The 18,203-nt window shown below is 40.1% G+C and overlaps 1 long non-coding RNA gene across 1 annotated transcript in view; it reads right to left on the bottom strand.

Moving 5' to 3' along the window:
* Positions 1 to 18,203, bottom strand: part of LOC147137983 (uncharacterized) — a 46,312-nt gene that overhangs the window by 15,210 nt on the left and 12,899 nt on the right. Inside the window, exon 2 of the long non-coding RNA XR_015089431.1 lies at positions 14,988 to 15,095. This is a non-coding gene — a long non-coding RNA (uncharacterized LOC147137983). The remainder of the gene's footprint in view (positions 1 to 14,987; positions 15,096 to 18,203) is intronic.

Below are 18,203 nucleotides of genomic sequence, written 5' to 3'. Positions count from 1 at the left end.
ATATACACGAATCACAGAGAGAAGTAAGTCCATTATTGATAACATTATAACCAATATACAAAACCCTCGAGGTAAATCGAATGTAATATATTCAGATATCTCAGATCATTATCCCATTATGTTTTTCATGAGCTGGACCAAAAGGTCACTAGTTCCATGTGCAAAGAGAAAAGTTAAAATTCTAACTGACAAAACCCTTACAAACTTAATTCAACACCTCCAAACTAAAAACTGGGATCCTATTTATTGTTCTAATGATCCCAACAATGCATTTGACCACCTAATCTATGAATTTACAGATTCTATTAATGGAACTATTCCAGAAAAGACAATAAAACAAAATAAAATAAAAAGGCCCTGGTGTCGTGGTCAGTGTTCGCTGTGCCTGTCTCTCCCCTTCCTTCTCTGTGCTTGTTGGGTGATTTTTAGTTGCTACTTTGTTTTCCTGAATATATATTAGTTTTCCCTACTTTTGAACCCAGTGATTTTGTGTTGTTACTTTGTGCCAAAATAAACCTTGCCTTTTTGGATTACTTCTCTCTGCCTCCTAGGTCCTGGCCTTGTAATTGCCTTACACCTGGATTACAAAAGGAATTCTCAAATCTATTCAAAAGAAGACCATACTTCACAATCAATATACAAAAAATCCAAATAACCAAAATAAAAATAAATCCAAAAAATATAAGAACAAATTAACACATTTAATATGAATTATTAAAACTATTTTACTGACCGATTTAAAAATGCTTCTGGGGATCAGAAGAAATCTTGGAAGGTGCTGAATGAGGTACTTGGCAGAAATGCAAAACCAACAGTTCTCCCTGATGCAGTAATGCAGACTGAATTTAATAATGTGACTAAGGAAGATAATTTGCCAGACATTTTTAACATTTTTCTTTTTTTTGCCTCCGTTGGAACAAACCTATCAAAACACATTGGTGCAACAGGGGACTCCCAATATTTTCTTAAGAATAATCATCCCAACTCATGTTATCTCAAACCTACTTGTAAAACAGAAGTAACTAATAGCGTAAATAGGATGAAATGTTCATACACAGCCAGTGCTGATGGAATTAGCAGTAAGATCCTCAAAACTATTGTGAATGTGAGATGCCACTTGCTCATATAATAAATATATCCCTTCAGTATGGCATTGTTCCAAAGCAAATGAAGCTGTCAAAAATAATACCAGTTTCTAAATCTGGAGATATAAATGAAATTTAAAACTATAGACCCATAGCAATTATACCAACCCTTTCTAAGGTTTTAAAAAGGGTGGTCCACTTGAGACTGGCAGATTATTTAGAAAAATACAATATACTGGCACCCTCACAGTATGGTTTCAGGAAACATAGCAGTACCTGCATGGCCATTTTAGATTTGCTTGAGAAAATAAATTATGCTTTTGAGAGAGGAGAAATTGGTATTGGTGTTTTTCTTTGTCTCTCAAAGGCATTCGATATGATCGCCCATTCTATTTTACTTGGGAAGTTACAGCCTTACGGCGTCAGGGGTATAGCCCTACAGTGGTTTGGGGACTATGTTCATGGTAGACAGCAATATGTAAATATAAATGGCGAAAATTCAAGTATGGAAAACATAACATATGGAGTTCCTCAGGGATCTATTATGGACCCCCTTTTATTTATTGTCTATATTAATGATTTTGCTTTTTGCTCACAAGATATTCATAAAATCCTTTTTGCAGATGACACAAATTTATTTGTTTCACATACACATATTAACCATCTTGAAGCACTTTTGCATGAGCAGTTAACAAAGGTAACTATCTGGTTTAAATGTAAAAAAAATATCCTTGAATATTAATAAAACCAATTATATTGTTTTCAGCACTAACAAACATAAATACAGTGATCGTAACATACAAATAACTATAGATGGTACACCTATTAATAAAGTTGAGTTTACAACATTTTTAGGAATCTACATTGACCAATCCATACATTTCAAAATACACATAGAGGAGTTGGTCAAAAAACTTGTGGGATTCTTTTATAAACTAAGACAATTGCTCCCACTAGAGGCATTGCTATCTTTGTATCGATCTCTGTTTGAGCCTCATATAAATCATTGTAATATTATTTGGAACAATACTTACCCTACATATACCACCAAATTGCTTATATTGCAAAATAAAAGCCATAAAGAGCAATATCCTGGTCTAAACACAATTCTCCTACAAACGCTCTCTTCCATGCATATGGTCTCCTAAAGCTTCCTGAATGTAATCTCTTTCACAATTTACGCACAATGTGGTTAATAGGCTAAATACTCATTGGTGTGAACTTATTCCACTGGACTCCTCCACTCACCCACAAAATACCAGGAATAGGTTGCACCTAAAAGGTAAATATAGGAAATTGAAAAGGTACTCGTTTTAGTCCGCAAATATGGAATGAGCTAGAAAATTATCTAAAACAATCGCCCACATTCCCTATATTTAAAAGAAATCTGAAGTGCAAGCTACTGGAGAGCTATATATCTATTGGTTTTGCAGCCTAATTCTTATAGGGCTAACTCTTCTCATGCACATGGATCACTGAGGTTACAAAGGTCATCACAATGTAAAGTGTACATGAACATGGTGTGCTCCAGTTGTCTTAGACTCGACTCAAGATGACTTCCTCACACCACAATAAGAATTTCACTACAGCCACCGACAGACCAATCTCAGCTGCTCACACCACCACCCTCCTCACCGGCTCTCCCTGCAGGCCCCGATTAGCATCACCACCACCGGTCAGCTTCCCCATCCAAACTATCACTGGCAGACGCTTCCCCTCACACACACAAAAAATTAGGTCTTAGTAATGGGAATCTTGTTTATTTTAACTATTCTTTTCCGTGCCATCGTGAGCGCATGTCCAGCACAAAAATCAAGCTGGCCGTGCTGAAAGTGCGCTCCTTACAAACAAAACTTTTATCATTAATGACCTGATTTTAGACAACAATTTACAAGGTATTCTTTTATCTGAGACATGGCTTGGTACAGATGCCCCAGTTACTCTCACCGAGGCTTGCCCATCGAATTTTAACTTTTTATTTTCTACCAGGGATGGGAAAAGAGGGCGTGGGACTGCATCAATTTTTAATAATACTCTTTTCTCAAAGGAGATCATTTTTAACAGCTATTTATCATTCGAACATTATGCCTTTGTTTTTAGCAGTCCTATTCTCTGCATTACCATTTATAGACCTCCTTATCACTCCATCTTTTTTATTAAAGAGTTTTCAGAATTCTTATCCATTATTCTACTTAAAACAGAATTTTAATAACTGGTGATTTTAATGTACACGATGATATCTCGGACCCGCTGTCCAGAGAATTTTTAAGCCTTTTAAACAGCATGGATTTTAAACAGCATGTCTCAAAGCCGACTCAGAACAGAGGACACACCCTGGATTTGGTCATAACCTATGGCCTGTCCGCTGGTGTGTCCTCTTGTTGACCTGGCTGTGTCAGACCATTACTGTGTGTATTTTAACATCATCGGTTTTATCCATCTAGCAGCCCCGGTGAGAACAGTGAGGAAACGTTACCTATCTTCTGAGGTGGCTGCAAATTTTATCAGCATTTTAAAGTGCACTCCTGCCGACATTTTACCTGCACCCTCTGATTTTATTGTTGAAAATTTTAACCAGAACCTGGAATCAGCCTTTTGATATAGTAGATCACCAAATTTTATTAAATAGACTTAAAAACCTCGTGCGTATCTCTGGTACTGTTTTTAACTGGTTTTATTCCTATCTCACAGACCGATCTTTCTTTGTAAATATGGATACTTGTTCCTCCAGAATCCATGAAATAAATGTGGGGTTCCCCAAAGTTTAATTTTAGGCCCAATACTTTTTAATCTTTATATGCATTTTAGATATTAAGTCATGGATGGCAGAGAATTTCCTACAGCTCAATCAGGACAAAACTGATGTTTTAGTTATCGGCCCTCAAGGTCAGAGAGAGAAACTGTGAGAGAAATCGACAATTACATTAATATCATGTTAAAAGTTTAATTTCCTTGAATGTCCTGTGGTGACCGTTGACCTCACCCACATAGTCTCCATATGCAGTAAAATGTGCCGTGCAAAGTGTCTAACAGGAATCTGTCAGCAGAAGACGTTTAACTGCAGACTGTTGCAAAGTGCAGATAAGAGGAAGTACCGCTATTGTCATGTGTCTGTATCTTTGAATGCATGCTGCTTGTACTGAATAAAAGGAGCATGAGGGGGGCATGGAAGCTGACAGACTGGTGGAGCAACCGCCTTGAGTGGCCTCCACTGTCCCGCGCGTAAGAAAAGTCAATCTTGGCTGGTCTGAGTTGCTTTTTACAGTCCTCTATTAGGCTTGTCTCGGTCTTCCGAGTGGACTTGCCTGACACAAACTTTTACTAAAAGATTTTAAACCCTCCGACTGTGTGAAGAACCTGGGCGTCATCTTTGACTCTGAGCTCAGTTTTATTCCTCATATTAAAAATGTAACTAAGATAGGTTTCTATCACCTTAAGAATATTGCCAGAGTCCGCCCGTTTCTCTCTCAGGCTTGTGCTGATACATGCTTTTATTTCCTGTCGTTCTTTACAACTACTCCAGAATTCAGCCGCTCGGGTGCTGACGAGAACCAGAGGGTGGGAGCACATTACACCAGTTTTAAAATCGCTGCATTGGCTACCCGTGTGTTTCAGGATCGATTTTAATGTACTTTTATTAGTTTATAAATGTCTTAATGGTCTTGGGCCATCTTATTTGTCTGATTTGCTTTTACCGTACCAACCCTCGCGGATCCTGAGGTCCTCTGGTGCCGGCCTTTTAATTATTCCTAGGGTGAGGACCAAAACCCATGGCGAGGCTGCATTCAGCCATTTTGGTCCTCAACTTTGTAATAGCCTGCCAGAGGACGTCAGGTCCGTAGAGACTGTTGATATTTTTATGAGGAAGCTCAAGACCTACCTTTTTTAGTTTGGCTTTTAAATAATTTAAGTCATCTTTTTCTTTTTATTGGGGATTATTTTTACTTTATCATATTTTATCATGGCGGCACAGTGGTCGACTGGTTAGCTAGTCCGCCTCACAGTTCAGAGGTCGTGGGTTCGATCCCAGCTCCGGCCTCCCTGTGTGGAGTTTGCATGTTCTCCCCGTGCCTGCGTGGGTTTCCTCCGGGTACTCCGGTTTCCTCCCACATTCCAAAAACATGCATGGTAAATTGACTGGACTCTCTAAATTGCCCCTAGGTGTGATTGTGAGTGCGGATGTTTGTCTCTGTGTGCCCTGCGATTGGCTGGCAACCAATTTAGGGTGTCCCCCGCCTACTGCCCCAAGACAGCTGGGATAGGCTCCAGCACGCCCGCGACCCTTGTGAGGATAAGCGGTATGGATAATGAATGAATGAATGAATGAATGAATATTTTATCATACTGATTTTAGTTCTTTGATTATATTTCTCTTTTGTCTTTTAGTTTTGTTGTCTTCTGTTGTTGTTAGCTTTTAGCTCCAGTGTTTCCTGATGGGGGGCCTCTACGTTGGGGGGGGCTTCCCGTGGGGGGGCGTCATTGCAGGGGCTCCTTAGGTCCAGGTGACCGGGGGCCTACACACTAGGTGTGGGGTCTCCCCGGCTAATCTGGGCCGGGGGTCTCTGTGATGGTGGCACTTCCCGTGGCCAGTGGGCTGTCATGCCGCTCAGTGTGAATGAGGCCCCCTTGGGTACCCTTTCCTCATATGGTTTCTCTGTGCCTTGTCATGTCTTTTTTAACACAGTTTATCAGGTAGTGTGCTTTGTGTGTATGTGTGTGTCGGGGTGTGTGTGTGTGTGTATGTGCGAGTGCTGATGTACTGGCGGATATACTGAATGTCTTTGGGTTTGTACAGTATATGTGATAGATATGTCTATGCAGCGTCCTCATCATTCGCCCCTCGGGCAATGAGGTGTTCCCATAGTTTTACTTGAATTAGAAACAAGGACAAGAAAAAAAGGAGAGAAAAGAAAATCGTTTTTTTGGGCCATACAAACAAAGCAAGAGATAATAGAAAAGTATGAAAAAGGGATGGTGGCGGCACGGTGGTCGACTGGTTAGCAAGTCCGCCTCACAGTTCAGAGGTCGTGGGTTTGATCCCGGCTCCGGCCTCCCTGTGTGGAGTTTGCATGTTCTCCCCGTGCCTACGTGGGTTTTCTCCGGGTTCTCCGGTTTCCTCCCACATTCCAAAAACATGCATCATAAGTTGATGGGACCCTCTAAATTTCCCCTAGGTGTGATTGTGAGTGAGGTTGTTTGTTTGTCTCTGTGTGCCCTGCGATTGGCTGGCAACCAATTCGGGGGGTCCCCCGCCTACTGCCCGAAGACAGCTGGGATAGGCTCCAGCATGCCCGCGACCCTTGTGAGGATAAGCGGTATAGATAACGGATGTATGGATGGAAAAAGGGATGCGTTTGGTTGATCTCGCCAAAGAATATGACGGTAATGTATCGACAGTAGCCACATTATTAAATCAGTTCTTTACAAAACGCCAGGCAAAAAACACTTCTGAGGGAGAGAACATGAACCAAAGAGGGCAAAAAGCGATGAGGACAGTAATTAAAATCTAAACGCCTATCATTTTTATTCTTTATTCTTTGTTTTTAAAATTATGCGCAACTCTCATTTATTGTGCAATAATCTAATTGTAACATGTTTTGATGCATTTTTATGCTTTATAAAACATTTATGTCTGAATATTGGGGGGCTTGGAACGGATTAGGGCATTTACATGGAAAATGCGTCTCTACTGACAAAATGTTCTGCTTAAGAGATTTCTTCCAGAACCAATTAATTTCGTAAGTAGAGGTACTGTACTGAAATCCTCTCTCTCTCTCTCTCTCTCTCTCTCTCTCTCTCTCTCTCTCTCTCTCTCTCTCTCTCTCTATCTCTCTCTCTCTCTCTCTCTCTCTCTCTCTCTCTCTCTCTTCTCTCTCTCTCTCTCTCTCTCTCTCTCTCTCTCTCTCTCTCTCTCTCTCTCTCTCTCTCTCTCTCTCTCTCTCTCTCTCTCTCTCTCCTCTCTCTCTCTCTCTCTCTCTCTCTCTCTCTCTCTCTCTCTCTCTCTCTCTGTCCTCTCTCTGTCTCTCTCTCTCTGTGAAGAGGCTAAACTCCAGGCAGGCCCGCTGGGCCCTGTTCTTCAGATGGTTCCATTTCACCCTCACCTGTGTTCGAAAAGGAGGGTTAAAAGTCAATCTTATTCCTTCTGTTAGAAGCTTATTTGGAATCCTTTGGTGGTCCAACCCCTTCAAAGCATACTGTAGTTCCTTTTGGGCTCCAACAAAATTCGTACCACACCCGGTCCTAATACTTATCACTGATCCTCTTCTGCAAATGAATCTTAGCGTTCATGCATGAGTCTGTGGTTAGAAAGTTTGACATTTCCAGGTGGATTGCTCGACTCACCAGGTAAGTGAAGATGACCCCCCACCGTTTCACCTGGCATCGGCCTCGCTTGACTTCAATGGGAACACAGTAATCAATGACAACATGAACTAAAAGGTCGAAGGTCTGTATACAAACGATTCTCAGGAAGATCCGCCATTTTCTGTTCATCTGGTCTTGCTTGCATTTTCTGATGTAAGGCATTGCACTCTTAATTTATTCTCCCGCCTACTCTCAAGATACCCCATCAAGAAATGGATCCAGTTTATGAATGATGCTTTTTGATCGACCGATTTACCATTTTCAGGAGAGTAAATTCCTGGCTATAGTAGTGTCTTTGTTCAAAACAGATGTAGCCCTTTCTGCCTCCTGCATATCTTCCACTGATAGATTTTGCATGCCGGTCTCATCTTTGACATTTGTCTTCCTCTCTGAAGATGTCCGATTCTGAGATTTTGTTTGCTGACTTTGCAGTCAAAGTATTTTTTTCACCTTCAATATCCAAGCTACGATCTCTGAAGTCGGTTCCATGTTGAGTGATATTTCATTAATGTACCCATTGGGTGCTAATGTTCAATCTTCATACTGTTAACTTTAGTTCCCTTTTTACCTCGGAGTCATTTGTTGTTAATTTTCCGAAATCTTGTGGTATTTCTGGCCATGTCCTTTTTCTCTACCCAGATACTCTGAACCTACCAGCCGTTTTGATTTTAAAAAAGATTCCACATGCAACCCTCGTGATGCATCGTCAGCTGGGTTATCTTTTGACTTTATATATCTCCATTGGCTTGGGTAGGACAAATCATGGATCTTCGCCACTCTGTTAGATACGAAGGTTTGAAATCGTTTTGTTTGATTATTGATATATTTTAGTACAGACTATCGGTCCAGAAGGTTGAATCAGTGAGTGATAAATGCAGCTCTTTCCTGAGCATTCAATTCGTTTTACTGCCAGTGTTAGAGGTATGGTCATTTGTTTGAGAGGTGAGACTCTAGCTTTTCAAAATATGAAGGAAATATAGATTTTGCCTCATGATTTGTTAACCTAAGGTAGCTCACAGTACCATAACCAGACTCACTTGCATTGCAAAAGTGATACAGCTCAGCAGTCTCCACTGGATCAAAGTTTTCATCAGGCTTTATACATCTTGCTACTTGAAACGTACTTAAATTATTTAACTCCTCAATCATCTCTGCCAGGGCTTGCAAATTCCTGTGGAACGACTTGATCCATCCATACCTTGATTTGCAGAGTTATTGGAGCAGTTGTTTGGCTTTCAGAATGAAGGGAGGGAGAAAACCTAATGGATCATAAATTGAACTTACAATTGAGAGCATACCTCTTCTGGTAGCAGGACGACTGTTGACTCTCACTTAAAGTTGAATGTGTTACTGTAAGTATGCCATTGGATGCCAAGTGCTGGTTCCACTGTGGTTTGTTTCTTTCAGCTTTTCTTTATTCCGATTAAGTATCCTTGACTGATTTTGCTCTCTGACTCTCAGCAATACTTGCCAATACCTCGCTGTTGTTGCTGACCCATTTCGTCAATGTGAAGCCTCCTCTGACGACAGACTTCTGTGAGATCCTTGATGAGCTTTATGGCTTGGTTTGCTGTTGCCATGGATTTAGGCAATCATCCACGTAGAAGTTGGATTTGATGGTTTCTATGACTTCATTGGAGTAATAATCCTGGATGTCATCAGCAGTTTGGCGCAGGACAAAATTAGCAATGCTTGGGGATGATACAGCTCCAAAGAGGTGAACTTTCATCCTGATAACCCTCAAAGTGGCTTGCTGATATTGCCCTTTGGTGGCCACCACAGAAACCTCAGAAAGTCTCTGTCCTCATCAACATGCACTTGATAAAACATCGCCTCAATGTCTGCCATAACAGCAATTTGTTCCTGGCGAAATCTTAATAAGACTCCAATTAGGTTATTTGTCAGGTCCGGACCTTGGAGGAGCTCCCTGTTCAAAGATGTTCCTTGAAATGAGGATGTACAGTCAAACACCACTCTTAGTTTGAGTTTTCACTTGTGGTACATGGCATGATGGGGGATGTACCACATTCGTCTCTATCCTTTCTATGAAGCTGCTCAGGTGGAAACTTTTCTGCATATCCCATTTTGAGATGTTATCCATAAAGGATGTGTGTTCCCCTGCATATGTCTTATCCTTCTTGATTTTTTTCAGAAGGTGTCGTGTGCGTTCTTTGACCATATTATAATTTCAGGCCTGCCTTGTTTTTTATCCCGAAAAGTTAATGGTAGATGAAAGTGGCAATTTTTAAGAAATAATGAGTGTGAAGTAACCTCCATAAACAGTTTATCTTCAACTGACATATCACTTTTCTCCTCATACATGTTCTCAGAGAAATCTGATTCGACCATAGGCTGATTTGTAAAGTGCCTTAATCAACAATGGGCATCCTGTCAAATGAAATTGATGCAGGATAGTCACACATCCAGCAGGGTTTGTACTGATATGAGCGGTCCAGTCACCACCCATCCCAGCAGGGTTTGTACTGCATATGGTCCATTTTCTTGACTGTTTATTATATTCCATGGTTCCATTGCTTGAGGAATATCAGTCCCAATGAGGAGTTCAATATCTGCATCAATTTCCTTTGACTGGATGCCACTGGGATAAGGCCACCTTTTCAAATCAGCTTTGGTGAATATGTTTTCTCTAGAGACAGGGATTCTGCTTTGAGTGAAAACCTTTGGCAGGTTCAAATATTTGCAGCCATCCAAATCCCCTACCTCCAGTCCTCGGACCTCATAGGTTGCAGCAGGGTTTTCCTGTCCCATTGTACGCAAAAGTATCTCAGTTTTGCGTCCTATCAAATTTAACTGGTTCACTAAATTTTCGTTACAAAACCTTGCCGTGCTGCCGGGATCAAGGAAGGCATAGGTCTGAATGTATTTGCTCCCTTTTGCCACCTTAACTCTGACTGGAACAATTGTGAGTCCTCAGTCTCCCCCAGCCCCAGTTGCATCACTTGCTGAAACAAGTGCACTGCTTACGGGGGCATCTTCTTTCTCAGTAGATGCTTTTGATTGACCATCCTGATCTGTGTCTTTTGCACTCTGAATATGGAGTACACTAGGATGTCTCATTTGACAAACATTGCACACTAATCATCTTTTACGATTTTTGCTCATATGACCTTTTAATAGGCAACCAAAGCAATATCCACGGCTTCTTAAAAATTTTACTTTGTTGTCACGTGACTGCGCTTTGAATTGCGGACAGTCATTCAGAGAATGTTTTCCATCGCAGAAACCACATAAAGGGATGGTAAGACTGAGTGTGGCCTGAGGGTTTTTTTGTCCAATAGATTGCTTTACAGTTCTTCCTACGTTCTCTGTGTTAACTGCCTCTGAAGTAACAAAGCTGTTTTTGATTCTTATTGATTTTGGATCATCCTTTTTTGCGTTGAGCTTCTAATTGTTACTTGGTCTTGAATATCCCCAAACAGTGGATCCAAGAGCCTCTTAGCATGGTGTTCAACAAAATCCACCAAATCCCGAAATCTGATTCGTCTGCCAGTTCTCTGTTGTATCTCGTAAGCCACACTTCGACATTTTTCATGGATTTTGTACGGTAATTGGATGCAATTAGCCTTAGATTTGATGGAATCTCAAGTTCTTCCAAATACTGTAAATCTTGCATTACGTTACAGCATCCTCTCAAGTATATTGCATATGCATGTAGCATTTTTCCATCCTCAGCTTTAATTGCTGTCCAGTTCAAGGCTTTGTTCATGTATGCTCCAGAATTCTTTATTTCATTCCCAAAGTATTCTCTTAAGAGGCGTTTTGCTTCACCATATCCTCTACTCACATCCATGTGCAGACAGCTGCGAACCAAGTCTCTTGGTGAACCAGGTGTGACTTGCTCAAGATAGTAGAGTCTATCCTGGTTATTGTCTGTCCTGCCTTCAACGTTCAAATGCATGGATAAATGACAAATATGCCAAAGGGTTGCCATCAAACACAGGAAACTCTCTTGCAGGCAGCATAGGCAGGTTTTGCTGTGAGACACTAAGTTCAGCTAGGTTATTCTGTCTTTGAATGACCACATCCAAATTATTATTAGCGGCATTCACAATTACATCTGTGTTGTCTCGTTCAACCTGAGTTATGTTTGGATTATGATTTTTAGTATACATCTTGTGCTTTCCAGTTACATTCTTAGTTTGTGTATTCTGCTCTTCTGATGCGTAGGTGCTCCGTATATATTGAGGTCTTGGGATCCTTAAAAGGGTTTGATGTAGTAGTACTTTGGGCCTTGCACCTAACTACGCAAAATTCATGTTACTTGCGACAGTTTCTGTTTCACAGTGCAAATCGTAATAATCCTTCATGCCATCACCCGGAGCTCCCTGGATTCTTTCATCGCTTTGAAGTACCTTTATTTTGGCGGTTGATGCTGCAAGATCAGCTTCCAATTCTACTTGTTCCGTATTAGCTCTCAGTTTTGTTTCCACCATTTGCAAATTGTGTCTTTCTTTCAATGCAGCAGCTCGACATATTGCAGCAGCCTGTTCTGCTTTAGCCCTTTTTAACTCCGAGGGGGATCTGGAGGATCTTGATCCACTAGAAGATTTTGATTTGTGTGAAACGTTTGATATGCTGTCCAATGGTCCAATTTTTGATTGTGCAATGTGTCTTTTCCATATTTCAACATCTTCCAGATTAATTCAAATTCGTTATTCTGGGTTCATACCAATCATAGTCATCATTTTCTTTTTCCTCCTCTGATAAGAGCTTTTGCACAGATATTTGAGCATTCTTAAATTCATTGACAGCCTATTTAAATGATTCAATTGTGTCACTGAGTTTATCAACATTTCTATCATTGTTTATCAAAGCTTTTAATTCATTCATTCTCCTTGTGCACCCTGCCAACCTGCCTCTGCGTGAAGCAATGCACGTTTTTAACAGGTCATCAGCCTCAGCTGCAGTCCTCTGGGTATCAGACATCGTTCCAGATAATCAAACAAATTCTTTATAATTGCCGTTTAGTTCCACTTTAAGCAGATTTCAAACATTAGTGTCTTAATTGCGCTCCACATCCACAGTCCACAACTTTGCCTTCAATAGGTTTCGACCAGTCTTTAGCGCAGCGGCGCATTCATTCATTAAGTCAATCAGCTGATTTTACTCACGACACACTGGCGTGGCTTGCTTTCTGTCATCAAGTAATCGAGTAGATCCACTGATTGTTCGTGTTCCTTTGAGTCTTCTGAGGAGTTTGTCAACATGTTACGGCTACCCTTGCGTCCAAAAAACTCAAAAGAAGCACTCGCCGGGATATCTTCTTCTTCATTTGAAGGTTTCTAGTGAGAAAACACCTCCATGGTTGACTTCAAATTAGAAAAAGCAAATAACTTAGGCATTGTTCATCCAAACTTTAGTGATCCAGGGTTATTCGGTGGTTGATAAACTGTCTCACTCCTCACTCCTTCAACTCAACCAAGAAAAGACCTGGCGACGCCCAACCAGCTGTCTTAAATCTCTAATCAGAAGGATGGCCTGAGGAGGAGGAGGTGCAAGACCAGCAAAGAAAATAATTAAAATATTCATTATCATTAACTTAATATGGATGGACAGTTATACAAGAATTAATACACAAGCTCCAACAGAAAGCATTGACATCAACAGAAGCTGAGGGCAGGCTTGGTGATGGCGTAAAAGCCTGAGTGAATAATGTACCGATGTTTTCATCAATATAACATTTTCTGATTAGCTCTATTCCACCTTTGTTTATATAAAAGATTCATCAGTTAGGGCAATATCAGTCAGCACAACCTCAGAAATATTAAAACCTTTGGAAATAATTAGATCCCTTTGCCCTTTGTGATGTGATGAATCTGTCACGTATTGAATTATCCCAACATTGTCCAGATTTAAGAGTTCTCTAACATGTCCATCTTTTATATTGTCAACATAAGTGTTAAAATGACCCACGATAATAATATAGTCAAAATCAATGCACACAATCAACAATAACAAAGTCATTAAAACTGTGTTGTATTTTGAGGGTCTGTAAATAGTTACAAATCTTGCTCGATGGCAGTCTCACCAAGTCCACTGTGGGACTCCGAACCCTCAATGGTAAAATGAAGTTACACTCTGGTGTCGACACCTCCATGTGGGACTCCTGGATGAATGCCTTTGGAAAATACAAAGCTCTGGTGTCCTCAATTTTGGTATCAATTGCTGCTTTTAGCTTGACCTTGTGTGGATGTTGTTGTATTCCTTGTCTGCGCTTTCACTTTAACAAATAACAACAGCAGTCTCACCCATGTAGAACCGAATGGCTCAAATGTATCCTTTGCTTGGTTCTGACCCAAAAGGTGAGGATGATGATGATGATGACGATCATTGACTGCCTGATTTGTTTCCAGATTCAGATGACTATGAATAAAGATTAACATTGCCTCTGAGTGTAAATGTATTTGTTTTCATAAAAATGACTGAACGGATTTGAAAAATGAATTTGAGCAAATATGTGGTAAACAGGAGGGAAAATCTATAATAAATGTACACGAGTTATCCCATATTTACTCATAAGTATTGTAAAGCATTTATTCAACATTATAAAATTTGGATCATGTAAGTCAAAGTTGTTTGTGAAGAAAGTGGAATGTGAGAAGGACAGGGCTGCAACACAGAAACGATGCTCTCATTGAAGAACATCCCTTTGTTGGATGCTGAGTCCTTAGGACAGAATATAACCAAAACAACAAACTTTCACACACATACACTATTTCGAACTGTTTGTTGCGATGCTATGTGTTCGGCCCGCCCTTTAGAGTAGCCCGGTCCAGGGAGCGCTTCCATTAGTCAGCCCTTCATCTCATTCTTCTTATCTTTCTTCTTTTTCACTCTGTTCCGTGCAGACTGAACGTGCGCAGTGTACAGCGTTCCCGCTGGGGTGTTAACAATGCTCGTTAGTACACGCAGCGTTGCGTATGAAGCGGTCAGAGCCAATTTTTGTCGTTTGCCCATTTGGCCGAGTAGGTTGACTTTTAACTTTTGCAGCCTCACAACCACGTCATACGCATGAGAGACGATTATGGGACGAACTAATATGTACTTCTGCCTTGCTTGCCCTTTTTAAAAAAAATTTGTCCCCTGTCCTCCGTCCCAAAAAACGGTTGTCCGTCCAGGACGGGGGGGACGGACCGTTCCACCTCCGGGACGGAATGCCCAGCTCTGCAATTAGGGACCACCCAAAGAAAATAAAGAAGTGGGCGGTAGAATGTGTCCGTGCAGTAGGAGATTGTAACTGGCACATCTCCGTCTGTTCTCCTTGCAAGTGAAAATAATCAGATTCTTTTGCCTTCCTTCCTGTTGTTTAAAGTGTTTTGGGTTGCCTTAAACCTGACACATCCATCCATCCATTATCCGAGCCGCTCATCCTCATGAGGGTCGCAGGCATGCTGGTGCCTATCCCAGCTGTCTTTGGGCAGTAGTTGGTTGCCAGCCAATCGCAGGCACACATAGACAAACAACCATTCACACTTACAATGACAACCAGAGACAATTCAGAGTGTTGAGTTAACCTACCATGCATGTTTTTGGAATGTGGGAGGAAACCATCCATTCATCCTCATGAGGGTTGTGGGCGGGCTGGAGCCTATCCCAGCTGTCTTCGGGCAGTAGACAGGGTACACCCTAAATTGGTTGCCAGCCAATCACAGGGCACACAGAGACAAACAAACAAAAAAGCAAACAAACATTCACACTCACAATCATACCTGGGGATGGAGTGTTCAATTAACCTACCATGCATGTTTTTGGAATGTGGGAGGAAACCGGAGTACCCGGAGAAACCCCATACAGGCACGGGGAGTATAAGCAAACTCCACACAGGAAGGCCAGAGCCGTATTTGAACCCACGACCTTTGCACTGTGAGGTGGATGTGCTAACCAGTCGACCACCGTGCTGTTCAATCTTCTTCTTCTTCTTCTTATTATTATTATTATGAAAACCTGACGTGCTAAAGAAAAGGGCAGATTTGGAATTAGCACAAAAATAAATACATCTAGAGAGGTTTGCGTGCATCTCTGATTAAAAAAAAAAAAAAAAAATTTTTTGGACTGGCGTTGTCAGTCATATATTCCAAAACTTTTGTTCACGTTAAAAATGTGTCCATTCAAAACTATCTGACTAAAACTATCTAACTATCTGACTATCTGATACAGATGTAAATATCTTAAATAAAAGCTGAATGTTGGTGTCTTGTCAAAATTTTACATAACAAAAAAAAAAAAGTTATTGGCCTCACTGTTCCAATAAATTAGGAGGGGAATGTTGTGTCAGCGCAGAATTTGATGGACGATCAATTTGGAGTATATCCAGCCACTGTCAAGGTCAGGGTAAATAGACACCACACATTCCTGTGACGCTGAACGGGATTAATTGTGTCCATAATTAATGTATAGAACGAGTACATGTTATATTCCTGACTACAGGACCTACGGTAAAGGCCATCTTTCAAAGCCTCACACAAATCAGCAGCCAATATAATACTAATTTTCAGGAGGCAAAGACGACCGTAATAATACTGTAATATTATACTGCACATACTCTTCTTATTTCTCTGCATATGTGGTATTGGTCTTCATCTTAAAAACAGGGATTTAGGGCACTGCGCTGCAGTGTTTTTGTCTGGCTCATGAACATAAGATTCAAATGGAATCTAGATCTCATCTCTGACCAAAATGTCACAGTTATAAAGAGGGAAAACACATGAGACGAGAGACATGGCTATCATCAACTAGCTCTTGATCCCTTGGTATTTTGTCAAAGATGTTGGTATTAAATCTCTCCTTCAAAGTGGCTAATTAAGATAAATCCTGATTTCACAGTCGCAGCTGTATGTTATTATGAATCACAAAAAATTGTCATAAAATTCTATGATTTCCCTGTTAGAGGAAATGTTGTGGATCGCTGGGGAGATACTCCACAAAATCTTCTGGATTAATAAATGCATCACTACTAACAACTACATTTCATTACAATTACTTGTTGGTCCTTCAAAATACTTATCCAACTTTCTCTAGCATAATACATTCTCATATATTATAAGCACCCTGAAAATAACCCTTCAAAAACTGATGTTTCTTTGTACTCATATACAATTATTATATATGTCCACAATTAGCTGGTGTCCATGCTCAAAATTTTAAGTATTATGAGTATAGTTATTTTTTAGATTCGGATGTCTTGTGTTCAGATTTGTTTGTTTGTTTTGTTTTTATGGGAAAAAAGTACTTTTACCTTGCTAACAGTTTTTGCTGTTAAGTGTTAACACTTTGGGCCTTCAGTGAAGCAAAAATAGGAGGTCACTCCTAAGAGTGTAGACAATTAATGATGACTCGGGAGGAATGCCTGCATTACTCTTGCTCACTCTCTAGAAGCACCATTTTTGATTGTGAAAAGAAAAAATATCAGAAATTAATGCGATATAAGGGTGACATGGAACGTCAAAATGATAAACGTGAGAAGGTGGTCATGATAACTGGTGAACTGTACAAAGTTTGCCAGCGTTCATTGAGTTTTTGTATGCACCAATCTGAAGCCGTAGTGGGCTTAGTCAGCACTTACATTTGATCAGCAGAGTCTCACGTGATGAGCAGGTGGAAGTAACGTCAACTTGTTTGCAAACAAAGAAAAGGACAAAAATAAAAAATAAATAATAAATAAATATCCTTGTCCCCAAAAATGTGATTAAGTATGCAACAAAATAATAACAAAAACAAAAAAATTAATAATAATAAAAATAGACCTGCGAGCATCTATAAATTTTCCTCGAAGCCCTTGCAAAGTTGGGGTACTGGCATGTTGGGATACTGGCACATTGGAATTGATTTTTTTTCTAAATGAAGTATATCAGATTAAAAGCTATTTTGATAAAACAATACTGTACTACTATAAAAGGCCAAAAATTTGAAAATTGAAAATGGCCGACTTCCTTTCCTTCTGAGATTGTTTTTTTGTAGGTCTTGGGCTGTTACATGTTACTCCAACTTCTGGTAGATCTTGGTTGGCTGTTTTGTTAAAAATTTGTCGAGGGCGCACCTAAGCGTTTTTTTTTAACCACAAAATTAACTAAAATAGTGATTAATTGGCCAAGAGTGATGTGTGTGCCAAGTTTCGTATGTTTTCATTAATATTAAGATCCTCAAAATCCTATCACTTTTCTAGGCAAAAAGTGCGTTGCTATGGCAACAGCGATCTGCAAAACAAAAGCTTTGCTTTTCCTAGTCGTCTTGAACATCTTAGGATGAAACACCCACAGTTGCAAGTCAATCGAATAAAATCTCTAGGCGGAATTTTAGAAAATGTGACGGCTACAAAGGGCCAAAAATTTGGCCAAATATGATAGAAAATTCTAAATGCCGAACTTCCTGTTAGGTTTAGCAAATGGATCCAAGATACTTTTTTGTAGGTCTTGGGCTGTAACATATATGACCAAGTTTTCGTAGATATACTGTATGTGAGATTAGATCAGATCAAGGGGGAGCTAGTGAGCTAATAATTTAAATTCCCACAATAATGTAGTGAAATATTGATGATTTTGCCAAGTCTAATATCCAAGCAAAATTTCATGAGTTTTCGCAAGTTTAGACCCTCAAAATGAGTTTTGTTTTCTTGGTGAATAGAGCGTTGCCATGGCAACAGCTTTTCGTAAAAATTCACAAAATTTATACAGCAACATGATGGTCTAAAATGATGGTTGAACAAATATGAGGTAAATCTGGTAAATCTGCATAAAG

The sequence above is a fragment of the Filicampus tigris genome, chromosome 13, assembly GCF_054856515.1.
Source record: "Filicampus tigris isolate MCC_2025a chromosome 13, RoL_Ftig_1.0, whole genome shotgun sequence".
Classification (NCBI taxonomy): Eukaryota; Metazoa; Chordata; class Actinopteri; order Syngnathiformes; family Syngnathidae; genus Filicampus; species Filicampus tigris.
This window is presented reverse-complemented; position numbering and strand designations above follow the sequence as displayed.